At 41.7% G+C, this 14,694-nt stretch overlaps 1 protein-coding gene across 1 annotated transcript in view; it reads right to left on the reverse strand.

Annotated features, from left to right (window-relative positions):
• MID1 (midline 1) overlaps window positions 1-10,434 on the reverse strand; it is a 305,290-nt gene extending 294,856 nt beyond the window's left edge. The window contains exon 1 of the mRNA XM_016140155.2: window positions 10,212-10,434. The gene's annotated coding sequence lies outside the window, so the exon portion shown is untranslated. The remainder of the gene's footprint in view (window positions 1-10,211) is intronic.
• Between the last annotated feature and the right edge of the window lie 4,260 nt (window positions 10,435-14,694).

Consider the following 14,694-nt stretch of genomic DNA (forward strand, 5'->3'; position numbering starts at 1 on the left):
TTCTTGACCCCTTAGTCCTCCACCTGTTTGATGGGCTTTTGTTTATATACAGAGTGTGGGCTTGGCTGGGGAAGGGAGAGTAAATATTGTTGCTTTGGGACCTCACTTCCTCTAACATCTCTTATTTCTCTCTTTCTTCTTCCTTTTCTCTTCCTTTCTCCTTAACTTTTATGGACTTCCACTTATCTTCCAAATCGTTATACTTGGTCTTAAAGTATTGTGACATTTTCTTATATCTTTCATCTGAATTTGAAAAAAAAAATCAGTAAACAATGGCTGTAGCTTACTCTCCTAAATATAGAGAAACTTTCAAAGGGATAGTGCATTTGTATATATGTAACACACAGAGAAATGTACATAGATACATATAGTGTTGCTTTCTCATAGACAGTGACTCTAGTGGATAAACAAAAACTGAATGTACATGGAAATATTCTACTGGAACTACATAAGACTGGAAAAGGTCTAGCAGGCAGCAATTAAGATTAATTTTATGAGAAAATATATTTTGGCATATAATAATATACACATTTCATTGGAATCACTAGTATTATGTATTGAGATCTGAAGTTAACTTTGAAATTTCCGATCAACAGCAATAAATTATGTATGAGACACAAATGCACACATACACTGCTGTGATTTTCCCCACAGAAGGCAGGTCATTTATAAATAAACTTTTGTACGATCTAAGACTCATATATTGACTTATGCTACCAAAATACGGCCTTGAGTAAGCAGAGAAACAAATAAATCAAACGTACAAGTATATAAAATAGGCTGCCTCACAGATAACACGGGACAGACTTTATGAACTAATTTATGACCTACAATCTGTTGGCAGACGCCTTCCTCCTCTCTGATTTCAGTCTTTCTGCGCTAGATAAACAGCCCAGAAGGCCGGATGGTGTGCGAAGCTTACATCTTTATCTGTGCAAAAGCTTTAGCCGGCAGCCTGGTAACAGAAGTGCTCACCATTTTTCCTCGATTGTAATGTTTAGCATGTTTTCTCTTTGCTGCGACCTTCACTCTGGACCACGTCACCAGGCTCCTTCATTATCTGTGGACTATTGGCAAATGATTTATTGGCAAGTAAGTACATTCGTGGGCAGAGTGGACTCTTTCTCCGGGATGACACCGTCTAGCTCTGGCTTCCTTTTACGACATCGTCACTCTCCTAAAACATCCAGGCTTGGAGCAGCTACTACTGCGCGTGCTAACTGACAGTTTCTGTGGGATGCTCCTGCTTTACACTTAGCAAAACTCAAGCCAAATGGGTCTTTATGAAGTGAGGTGGCAGTTCCTCTGGGAGATACCACGCAGATTTAGATCCGCCTCCTTACACTGCCCTTATAGCTTGAAATGTGTTTGTACCAAAATGGACCGTGTAGAGAAAAGATTATGAAGGCAGGGAAGGTAGTGGAAAGAGGAAGCTCTTTAAAAACATGCCTAAGTCTCCTATTCCAGATAATAGCTTCCATTCCTCTTCCTTCCCCACTCCTCCCACACTCCGAAATCCCAGTAAAATCTCAAATATCCAGATGGAGAACCAAGCACAATCTAGTTATCTGAAAGTTCATACAAACGTTTCACAATCTTCCACCCAAACGGTACACAAGTCAAATGACAAAATGGGATGCCTCCCGCTCTCTCGCACGTGGATTTCCATATGAAAATAAGTGTTCCTTGCATGGAAAGATAACCGAATGGGGTTTTGATGGGAAGCTTAATCATCGTGATAATCCAGTGAGAGATACAGGAGGCTGTAAAATAAAGAGACTTAATAGTGTGTGTCAAGAAAAAGGGGAAAGAAATAGAAAAAGGCAACAGGCAAATTCTGGTAGTGACCTGGATCCTGCTATGCCGAACACCTGCAGAGAGGGAAGCTAATACCTGGATTCCGCGGGGCTTCAGCCCCTCCTCCCTGCACCCATTTATTCCAAGGTTTTCCTAACCTTGTGGCTGCAGCTTTCGCTGCCTAATGGCTCCCTTTAATGAGAGAATATGTTGAAGCCAGAAAGGAATTCGCTGAGGTCAGTCAAGGGCAGTGGAATCACAGGTCGTATAAAATGCTCTTGCTAAATTGATGCTAGAAAAACAGAATGGTAAAACCTTCACCCAAGGCCTACAGGGAGTGTGAAGTTAATCAAGTGTGCTCATCTGTTAGTGCAAACTCTCAGGTTACATTTTCCTAAATCCTATAGTCCTCTTACAAGTGATAAGGGATCCCGGCTGAGAAAAACAATGTAGCTTATTCCGGTATGGGGTTCCTTAATCCAGGTTGAGGGAGAGGAGGAAACGGGGTTGGAATGGAATAGAAGGAATTCACAGGACAACTGAAGTTAATAGCTGCCCTGTAGATTCTCAACAAGGAGAAAACTTCACTTAGGTGAACTTACGGAGTGTTAAGACTGCGGCTGTCAAGACTCTTTCGCACCACCCCACCCCCAGGGAGTTATTGAAAATAGCTCTTCTTCTGGGGTTTGTTGCTGGCAGAGGTGTGAATGATAATAGTAAATCATGCGCGCGGGACCTTTGACCGCATATGAAGTTATTTTGATTGTAGCAACAACCCTATGAGGTGGATGTTTACGGTCTCGTTTTAAAGATGGGAAAACTGAGACTCAGAGGAACTTAGCATCACACGACTAGTAAATGAATAAGCTGAGACTTGAACCCACACCAAGATTTTCGGCCCCTAAGCTCTTGCATTTTTCGCTCCAAAAAATTCCTCTCCCTACCCCCGAACGAGGTCAGTTTTCATTGTTCTCTACATCATCAGTGACACTCCTATCCCTCTAGGTGAACCGAATTCCTGGGAGTCCGCCTTGACACTTCCTGGACCCTCACCACTGTCTGTGTCTTTTATCATCCGCTTCTGTCTCTTTCGCCTTTGAAATATACCTGAAATCCATCCACTTCTCTTCATCTCTACCGCCATGATACTAGTACAGGGAGTCATCATCTTCCCCTGGACCCCTCTCCTAGGCTCTTGTCTGGTTCGACCAAATTCACTCTGATACCCTTCATTTCAATGTGGCCTTTCCCAAAGACAAATGTCATCCCTTGTTGAAAAGTCCCTGATACGGTCTGGTCATTCCTTACCCTTCCAAACACACCGAACCCCACTCTTCCCCACTAGCTCTCAGTCTAAGCATCTCTTCCTTGGGGAAGTTTTCTCTGATTTCCCTCCCAATTAGCTAAATCCTCCCAGTACAGTCCACGGCAACACAGAACTATACTATAAAGCTTTCATGCCAGGCTCACCTTTACTCTTGTCTGTGTGATATTTCACCACTGTTTGTCTCCTATACTAGACTGTTAACTATGTGAGTGGAGGCTCCACTTTGGCCTTAGCATGTAGGGCGCTGCCTGGTTCAGAGCAGGAATTTGATAAATATTGTTGAATGACTGTTGAGCTTCTTTTTGTTTTTCTCTTTTCTTGCCCTTTCTCCATTGCCATATCCTCATTCCTAGCCCATTTTTTAGGGGTTCCGTCTTCACGGATCTTGCTCTCTTGCATAGTCTTAATTGGAAAGAAATCCATGCCAAAGCAGGAAATATGGCAACTATAGGTATTGCTCTCTGGGACACTCTTGATGTTTAAAAGACAATGAAATCATTCCCTAATGCTGAGATTTTAGGCATCCTGTGGGATGGGGGAGATATACTCTATATCTTGAGTTCTCAGGGGATGTTCCCCACACATTAGGAAAAAGTCACATGCTTGGCAAAGCCTCTCAGCGACATGGAAAGGAGGAAGGGTTTCTCCTAGGTCAGAGAGAGATCATCTCAGGGCTCAGGTGGGATGAGAGGAAAGATGTCCAGATGAACACCCAGGCCATGCATGGAACCCACCAAGCGTGTGGTTCTTAATGCATTTGCGGAAACATGTTCGGAGGGGAGAATTACCTCACTGACAAGTGCAGTAACTTGGTAGATATTCCTGGGGGTACAAATGGACAACTGCATTCCCAGGTAGGGCCATTTAAGAAAGAAATACAGTTCTGGTTGTCACCTTTTCGTAGAAACTCGGAAATAGTACAGAAGCTCTTTTAAAAGAAACGCGTATTTTGGCACAAAGCATGACGGCATGACGTGGAAAAGCACACTCATGGCAACTCTAACTGAAAAGTAATTTAGAAAAGTTGGAATCTTAAGTTTATGTTGCCTATATGTTCCGTTTTATGTATGCACAGGACGAATATCGAAGTCTTAGAAAATTAGTCTGAATAAACCGAAACGAATTATTTCAATAATTGTAGCATACAATATTTAAATTTTAAGAAAACATCACGTTATGGTCTAATTGGAAGAATTTTTTTCTCTTAGCGTTGTATCTAACAATAGGTGATATCTCAAGTTCAATGAAAATAAGTCAGAAATAGTCACTCGGTCTACACTTTGATAAAGTCACTGCTATGGACTAATCCGTGCCCCCTCCCCACGACTTCACATGTTGAAGCCCTAACCCCCGAGGTGAAGGTATTTGGAGGTGGGCTCTTTTAGAGGTAATTAGGGTTAGATGAGGTTACGAGGGCGGGGCTGCCGTGATGGGATCTGTACCTTTATAAGAAGACAGATCGCTCTCTCTCTACCCTGTGGGGACACAGTGAGAAGGTGGCTACCTGCAGGCCAGGCAGAGAGCTGTCACCTGACACTGAATCTGACCACACCTTGGTCTTGGTCTTCCCAGACTTCAGAAGTGTGAGAAATAAATGTCTGGTATTTAAGCCACTCAGTCTCTGGTATTACGTTACAGCAGCCCGAGCTTCCTCATCGCACCCGCGCCACAAGCTTCCCACTTACCTCAGCCAGGAGCGAACTCTAGTCAGGGCTCATCGGCCCATGACACACATTCTCTCCACATCGCAGCCGCCATATCAGATTAAATGGGAAATTCCACTGGGGTAGCACATGGTGGGTGAGCGGTGGGAGAAAGAGAGTGGGATCTGAGGGTGCCCTTGGGGACATCACACCTTTAGTGAGGTCCATCCTCAAGACCCCTGGAAAACTACTTACAAACTGAAGCCAGACAGATGTTCTACGCGCTAATAAAACAAGTGGCTTTTATGAATAATTGAGTACCTGGCACCGTTCCTCCCATCACTGCTGTTGGAAAAGCTTTCAAGCTGTCAAATTAATAAGTACAAAGTGAGTATTTTTTGTTTTGTTTATAAAATAGTTTTTGGCAGGGAAACGCCTTAAAAGGGGGAAACTTATGTTTGAGATAACAGAGATGGTTACAAACGGAAGAAGTCCTTTAGACCAAGGGTCTCAAACGCAAACCCTTCATGGGACAAACGGGTAACAAAAGTAAGCAAAGAGGACCTGGTAACAGACATGAGAAAGTATACCATGTTTCATTAAAAAGGAAATCGGAAATCGCCAAGTGGGCAAAATTTCATACGGGCCACCGGCGTGTGTCTACTTCTCTGCTTCAACCCCTAAATTGTTCGTTCGAGATGCCTGATCCTCTCCCACCCATTTCAGATCCAGCTAATGCTTATTAATTGAGCGCATGCCCAGCATTACGCAAGGTACTTTCGCAGGCACAACCGTTTTCAATACTCGCAACTGTACCGTGAATTGTGCTCTTACGTCTCTATTGATAGATGAGGAAATCGAATCCCAGAGAAGTGTAAGATGACTTGGCTAGAACCACCATCCACTGCTTTGGAAGAAACTTGGGAAATACCACTATTCTTTTGTTTCTTAACTTTAAGCCAAGTATATCAGTTCGAGTAAACTTGTTATCCGTCCTCTAGTAGTTTATATACTGTTTTGTTCCCCAAGGCAATACATGATGAGTGTGTCAGCACAGATCTAAATAACTGCACAATTAGACACTCAGGGGGAAAAATAATTTAGGTCTAACTAACCAAGGCCTCTTTTGCAGAACAATACCTATAAATAATGTAGCATTTCCTGGCCCGAGCTCTTTTGGCTAAAATTCCAATTCTGTCACGTGTTAAAACTCAAACTGTCAAATCGAGGAGGTTCTGCTTAATTTCATTTCTGTCTCAAGCTTAGACAAGTGAAGAGCAAGTCACAAGAGAGTGTGAGCATATGAGTGCACGCAGCTTACAGCCATTCTCTATACAGATCCAGCTACTAAGCACCAAGCGTGTCTGAGAATGCTACTCCACGAAGCACTGCTATCCATTTTTACTTTCTTTTTAAATAAAAAAATAAAATCAACTGAACCCTCGGCAATATAATATAAAGTAACTCAATTTCTTTGACAGGTTCACCCACAGAAGAGTCCCTTATATGTGATTGCGAGCAATTAATTAAAAAATGGAAATGTACTTTTACATTTAACTAGACGTCCTAGTCTTGTCTATCACCTCGCCCGCTAACCTTTCTTCGAATATAAATATAGTTTAAATTGGTTTTGCCAGTGCCCTAGATATTTGAAAAATCCTGCTGGCGCACACCGGTTATTAATTCATGGTCCCTAATTCCAAGCCTTACACATACAGCCTTAGAAGCAACAGCAGCTTCTCTCGTCTGCTTCAAGAGACCTTGGACCTTAATAATTTCCATAGGTTAAAGGTAGAAAAAGCCCAGTACTCTAGAAATATCTCTTCTTCATGTGGGGCCCCACAGACTCCTGACAACTTGAGAAAATGTGGTATTGAAAACTACATGAACAAAATATAACGGGGCATCATCCAGATCGCTGTCATTTATGTCTGATCGGCAGGGAGTAAGGTGGCGTCTTTCTTCTGTACGTGCATCAAGTTCAGCGGCCTCTCTCTGACGTGTTCTGACATGGAAGTCCTCTGGTCACCGAAAGCACGTACATCATGACCTGCGTGTTTACCTGCTTTCTGCCCACTAGTGGGAAGCTGTGACGTGAAGGATGTCCCTCAGAATAATCAGTGAAAAAGTGAGTGGTCGAGAAAGTCTGTAGCAAATTGTACTCCACATGCCACACACCGCTCAGGTCATGAGAAGTCTTGTCGCAGAACTGCTATCGGTTGCATGAATATTTGGTTTAAATTCATCTGTGTCTTATAGACCCGCTTTTCCTCCAGAGTACTTAGCATGGGACTTCAAAAGGCACTCAATAAATATTTGCTGAATGAATGTAACAGGAATTAATAATACAAAATGTTTTTGAAAAGGTAATTGATGTCAAATGGTAGGCAGAGAAAGCCAGAGAAAGTTCACCAGGGACAGGAATGCTGTATACAAATTTGGTACAGTGTCCAAGGAAAGAATTTACACTTAATAAATAACTTTTGAAACTAGGTTCTTTTATGTCATTGCCTCTGGACTAGGCCACACTGGTGGCCAGAGAATCCCAGACAAACAAACCCTGAGAGCAGTTTGAGAAAGGGAAGTATAAACAATAACTAAATGTTAGAAAGGATCCTATGAAAAAACACTTTGCCATCAGCTTTTCAGAAGATCTTTAAGAACAGAACACGCATGCGCGCACACACACACTCACACTCACTCACATCCCTCTTCAAATTCTTTATGGAATAAAAAGGGCAAACTCAATGACATACGAAGGGCCTTGACATCCTCACCATAGCATGGAAGACAATAAATATTAGTGTGTTTTTCTTCACGTTGTGCCTCAAGGCCAAGGTTAATACATTGCAGCAGAATTTTGACTTACGCGATCTATATCCTGGGTCTGGATCGACAAACACAAAGTCTTAGCTTTTACACATCATAACAGTTATAGCAATTGACCCCATCTGTACGATACAGGGGGGCAAACTGAGGAAGCTATGCAGTCCAGAGATAACCTTCTGGGGGATATGCCCAGCCCAAGTATAGTTTGATGGCCCAGATGCCAAGAGCAATCAACATCTGGGCACGTCTGTAACTCATTCGTCATCTAACAGTGCCCTGTGCCCCATCCATTGGGAAGCTCTGTCTTAAAGAATTTTCCTCAGTACAATCAGGCATCAAGTGAGTTTGCAGCAAATGATACTTCACATGCTGTACTTTGGGAGGGAGTCACGACGCATATTAGCAGATGAACAAATTAAGGCCCTGAGAAGACTGGTTTCTCTCTTTTTTTTCCCCAGTAGTTTTCAATCTCCTTTAACCGGGCCACTTCTTTAACCTCTCACAGGTCTAAGCAGCTGCAGGATGGTTAAACCCTACACGAAAGCACACGGTACCAGTGACTCGAAAGGGTTAATGCAACACCACCATGTCCTAACCGCCTTTCGTTGGAAGATTAGTTCGGACACTGAACTAACTCTAACCATCAAGAAGAAATCCTCCTGGAACTCTATTAACACCAAAGTGTTAAATACAACAATCACCATTATTGCCCCCAAATGAGCTGCCGAGGAGCCAAGGATAAGTGGACTCCCAGCCATCTACAATAATTCATATGCCATTGCGAGGAGAACTCTAAACATGAGATTCAAAACCCCTATGCTCGCCCCCGGCCCTCCCCACCCCCGGAGACTTATCTGTCTTGCTGGTTTGTATAGTCCCTTAGCTGTTGATGTAATTAGTGCATAATAACTGTGTACATATCAACTCACAGGAAAAAGGGCGGACGTGCTGGTTGATTTGGCTTGAGGCCATGTCATCCGCAGGGTGAGACAACCGGGTACAAACATCTGTTATTAACCGTATATTTTAAAACAGTGTTTTGAGTTTCCTGGGTTACTGATTCCCATTTAAAGCAACAGAATATCGAGACTCCTGTTTTTCTGAGCGGCACCTAGGAGATAACGAGCTTTCAAACATTTGCGATAGTCTCCCTGGCTCCGCTGCTTGTGCCGTGAAGCATTTTATTTACTAAAACGTCTACTGCGTCACACACACGGCTTTTCTAGTTTTCATTCTCACAAAGTTGAGCAGGTTTCGTTTAAATTGCCTCACTATGAGGAGCGCTGCTTTTTCAAGTCAAGGGCCCTAAATAAGACTGGCCACAGCTTTTGTTGTTATGAATAAGCAATTGCCATTCCCTGTATTCAATTAACTGGGGATTGGACTATGACTTGCAATTTTTAAAAAGGTCGTCGTTCTCGCAAATCGGCTTGCTTGCGCTGATTGCTTTTCTGGACTTTAATTTAAGAAATTAACTTCTTAATAGAAGAAATCTGAAATTGGGTCCTCATGCCACTTGCTGTAATCAGAAGCACAATCCTGCTCCCTAAACTCCTCGGATTAAGTCACCGTGTGTGACAGAAAATGACAATATTTCTTTGATAGATGAGGAGTCAAATATTCAAAACATTTATCCACACTAACTCAATTAAGTAACCACCTTGCTATTAACAACAATAACAACAACAATTTGTACCTGATTCCAAATCGTTTTTTTTTCTAGCTATACTATAAACAAACTGACTTTCTTCAAAAGTTTTACCTGTGCCCCCAAACTGGGTTGAGATGGCTTTTCCTCTCAGTTGTCTCTGATAATTGGCTGTCCCCTATAACTGGCTGTCCCTAAGTAGAACTAAAATCTCCCTGCGAGTCTCTTAAACCCTTTCACATTTCCACGTTTATCTACATTCAGATTGAGATCTTTGTACACATATAGAATAAAGCCAAATTTTAACTCAACCGACCGCAACGCCTTTGACATAAAGTCTTTATTCATCGTTCTCGCCTTATATATAAATAGACATACGCTACTTGTCAAAATGCAAGCGTGAGCTTCTTTACATTGTCTAGAACAAAGAGCCCAGCTTGGCTTCTTTCTTTCCTCAGTGTCTCAGAAGGTGTCCTTTATTACATGGGTAGGATGCAAGGATTTTGCTGCTGCATGAATGAAAAATGATACCTTCACGCTGCCTTTTGAGTGACAAATTGCACTTCTGCAGAATATCACACTGCCTGTGGCCGTAAGAACCCCACTTAGATTTACTATTACTTCCTTGGGGACTCAGCCTTCTCGCAGAGCAGCCCAAGGCTCATTTCCAGGGTGTGAGAGCGCAACAAAGATGAGAAAGTTCGCTCGTCGTGATGGTCTAGAAACTCTTGCCTAGTAAAAACGCTCTCTGGAATGTCTAAAGTGCTAGAAATCATTGCCTCTGTGGATTCTCGGTGTACAGAACAGGCAGGGAAAGTTGTCTGGAGGTATTCGCGAAGCATTGTGTTTGTTCAGGAAGGAGCTGTGGGGTGAGAGGCTGAGCTAAGCCTCTCCCTTTGCTTCCTGGGTGAGAGCAGCGAGGCTGCCACTTAGCAGAAACAAGCAGAAAGAGATCGGTAAGACTCACCGGCTTCCCCATTTTTCCCAGGACGGGGCTGTGTTCCACAGCTGTGATCTGGACGAGGCAAACCTGTAGGTCTTCCAAGCAGGCTGCCTCGGATCAGCTGAATGGCTGGGGCGTTCAGGAAGCTTGCTCTGTCCAGCTCCGAATCACTCCCCCTTCTCAGGCTGTGTGCTTACTCGCCTCCCAGTCAGCGCAAAAATCCGCCAAACTCAGGTCAGCTGAACAGGTTTCCTTATATAGGTAAACATGAATTGCATTCCTGGTGACAGAAGTTAACTAGGAATCCCGTAACCTGGTTAACTCTACACAAGCCAGAATGGCTCAGAGTCAGTCAGCCCACATAGGGTTTGGTTGCAGTACAAAGGGATTTGTGCGATTTAATTAAAATCATCTTTATCCTGGCAGTCTGTAAAATTGGCCCTTCTAGTGTAACTGTGAGTCAACAGCTAGTACTTTATATCACGGGCTGTGACCAACCTTTTATTATCTGAAGGCATTGTAGGGAGAAAAACCTTAGTATAGGATATTATCATTTATCTGTCATGTTTTTAAAACCAGGGTAACTTGTCTTGAAATTATTTTCAAAGAAGTGACTAGAACATGCGCTAGGAAGAGAATGTGAATCCACCTCTATCAAATAAGGCTCAGATGCCTTATTTGAGCATAGTAACTAATAGTTATCCAACTTTCCCAGGCCTTTGGTAGATAATGCAATGTGATCATTTTGAGTGTACTCCCTTTATAGTGCAGTAATTGCTACTGTATTGTTCGATGGCTGAAATGACACATAATGGCCTCTATTTATTTCCTGTAATAACCCTCCTGAGCCTACATATCGAAGTGTTATTTGATGGTTTCAGGAAAGAAATCTAAGACTTGTGAATTTGTATAATTATAAGTAAAAGTTTTTAACCAACTTCCTGGACTTAAGAAGATAAGAAAATACATTTTTTACAGAACTCTGGGGGAAGGCGTAACTCTAGGCTCAATATGTAGTTTTTAAATGTAAGTATGGAACTTATAACAATTGTCCAATAATCGGCTCTTTCCCCTACATTCATCTACCACTGAATAAAGTAATAATTCTTTTTAATTCTAAGCAATTCTACTGAACTCTTCCTATAGAGATGCAAGACTTTCCAATACCTGAGTGTCAGAGGTAAAGACTGCCTGCTAAATAAAACCTATCTTAAAGGGAATCCTTTGTTCTTATTTCGTCCACTGGTTCACTGCTCCGTGAGTAGTGACAGTCTCAGCAAAAACCCCTCAGTGCTGTGTTTTAGGTTTCTGCTCGGGAAAGGGGAGAAAATGAATGTTTATACACTCCCTAAGCCGGCACCAACACAAACCAATCGTGAAGAGTGTCTGTTAAGAGCAGTAAAGTGCACAAATCACACTGTCAAGAACGGTAACTTATCCTTGAATAGCATTTTACACTGGGCAAAGATTTGCACGTACAATTTCTATTGATATTGCCATGGGAATGCGATGAAGTGTGTGTTATTATTTCCTTTCCGCGATAACAAATTTGACTTGCAGAAATAAACTGATTGGTCCAGAGTCTCCTGATCAGTTTGTGGAAGATCCAAGATCCCAGATCTCCTAGAATTCAACTCCAATAGAATTTCCAAAAATAGAGTCAAGTTAAAGAGGCAGAAGAACATTAAGATGGCAGTTTTCCATGGTCAAATATAATCTTTAATAATCATGTGTCCAGAGAGTTTAAATGCAATATACAAACTGATTAAAATACTCTTTATAAAGTCATAACTTACTGCTAAAATGTCTGCCTTTAAGTGACTCCAGAAAGGTCATAAAATGAGATAGGAAGTGTATTTTTATTGAATATGAATTTGGGTTATAAAATATTATGAAAATATAACTTTGCAAATATTGCACACATTTTTCTGTTCACAGTACACAGGTTTCTATTGTATCAAGTTAAGACTCATCTTGACTCCTTTACTGGAAGGAATATTAGTGTTTTCTACTTATAGGGTTTTCATTAATCTTAAATGAAACTCTGTGTGCCTCGCTAGGTAAATGGCTTTCACTAATATAGTCCATTTATGATCCTGCACCTTTATGTTCTCATAATTCCCACTGAAGCAAGTTCTGTTTATGCAGGAACTTTAGACTTTATTAACATGTTGATGCAAGACAAAGAATGCGTTTTTTTTCTAGGGCAGGCTAAACCTTTAAGTGCCTTAAGCTGGCCTTCAAATTTGTTCTTACGATTTCAAGCAAACAACCATTTAGGTTTTAAACACAAAATATCTTGGGCAATAATTATTGAATTGGAAGGTCCGAATGAAATTTGGATCTCAAAGTAGCTTATTTCAAAGAGAGAATACGACCCTCTGCTAATTCCATTTTGGATACCTCAAGAAACGGTGGGGGGAAGGCTGGTTCACCGAGGCAGCATGAATTCAACCTAACCAAAGAAGACCCCAATGAGAGAGTACTTACAGCTGAATAATTACACTGTGCCAATAAACAGCACTACGGAAAACTAAATAAAATACGAGACTTGCTGAAGGGGAGAAAATATCATTGTGGTTTAAAGAAAACATCAGAGGACAGATTTTAGGAATTCCCAATGACATATGACTAATGAGTAGTTGAGCCATAATTCAAATCTTGGTCCAGCAGACTTCAGAACGCTTACCATTTCTACTGCATCCTAGGTTTACCACCCTGTCCAAGGAAGAGCCAACACCTCAGAGTCAGAAGAGGCTTCCATTTTGGTTCCGTCTCTTGGTCATGTGACCTCGGGTAAATTATTTAACACCTCTGAGCCTCGCCTCCAAAGTGGAAATAAAAATGGCTGCACATCTCACAGATTACTGAAAGTTCCGAATGAGACTTAAAAAAATCATCCTGCATATATTAATCGATGCATTTTTTTTATGGTGCAGGCATTTTGCTAGGTCCTAGGAATACAGCCAGGAGCAAATTAGTGCCCCCCCCCAACCCCATCCATAGAGCTTTCAGGAAAGACTATGCAAATCCATATTATGTAATGTGAAACTCTAATGTTTCCCCAAATTTATCATAACACAAGAATATTTAATCGAAGTTTCACATCAATGTAGAAATATTAATAGACAGATTTCCAAGCTAATGCTCTCTCTGTAGTTACTGCATGTTACTCTCATTGGCCAGAAGCCAGCTTTACCATGATTAGACTTGGTGGATCTGGGCTGAGCCAAATAAAACACCAGAAAAAGGTAAAAAACTGAGGCATCTGTATATAATGACAACGTCCTTTTATTGAACAATTGAAGAGGACCAGCACATTCGATCGAAAGGCATCTAGAAGACGCTCAGGAAGCTATATGTTCATGGAGTTATTTTTATCGTTAATTCTTTATATATAAAAAAGTGTTGAACAACAAAGTTCCTTAAATATTGTAGTCAGTTATCTATCTACTAATCGATTATTAAATCACTTCCATGCAATAAATATTTAATTGGTGCTATGGATACAGGTCTATGAAAGATACATACAGAAAAAGATACACAGAAAAAAGAGTGGTCTCTAGCTTGGATGCAGTTTTCTAAGAAAATGTTATGGTCCTCAATAGCTGTGTCGGGCAGGACGGGTGAGGTTATGCTTTGGTAACAAGCAACCCCCAGATGACAGTGGCTTATAACAATAAAGGAGTGTCTCTCGCTCGTGCTGCATGTTTACACAGATCCCCAGGAAGGACTCTCCTACTCACAGCCACTCAGGCAACAAGGCTGATGATGAAGGTTTCTTTCGGCACATTATTTCCATGGTTGCTGAGGCAGGAAACGGACTCGGTGATTCATGCTCTCCCTTTTAAAACTTCACTCCATAAGAGACACTTAAACTTCCGCTTATCTTTCATTGGCCAGAGCAAGTCTCCTGGCCTCGCTTAACTTGACAAATGAAGATGTGACAGAGATGGCAAATCATTTGGCTGGAGGAAAGGATCAGTTGAGTAGGCACATTCGGTACCCCTTCTGGCAAAAAGACTAGCATTTTCGGTTTGCAAATTACTGACTAGATCCAGTTTCTATAAGAGTAGGAGCAGAAAGGTGGACACAGACGTTCCTGGTGCTTCCGGCTGGAACCCTGAGGGACAATGGCATTTACAGAGGATGTCCTGTAGGTGGCCTCTTCCTAATCTTTCTATCAGTCACGAGTGATGAAATAAAACACAGATCAATTGAATCGGCGGATGGTGCCAAATTGGGGAGCTGACGCCACAGAGGATGGTATTATAATTCAAAATGACCTTGAAGAGTAGCAGGGGGAAATGATGTTAAGAAAGAAGCTTGTGTTCAATAGTGATAAATAGAGAATTAGAAGGAAAGTTCTATAAAATAAATACATGGTAGAAAAACTATATTGAACTATGGTTAGCCTGGAAAGTAAGTCTACACTGGCGGCTTGGCACTTTTACATGTAAAGGCTTTGTGGGGGACAGAGACGTCCTCAGCGAGCTGCCTCACTGGG

Source organism: Rousettus aegyptiacus, unplaced genomic scaffold (genome assembly GCF_014176215.1).
Source record: "Rousettus aegyptiacus isolate mRouAeg1 unplaced genomic scaffold, mRouAeg1.p scaffold_m13_p_9, whole genome shotgun sequence".
NCBI lineage: Eukaryota > Metazoa > Chordata > Mammalia > Chiroptera > Pteropodidae > Rousettus > Rousettus aegyptiacus.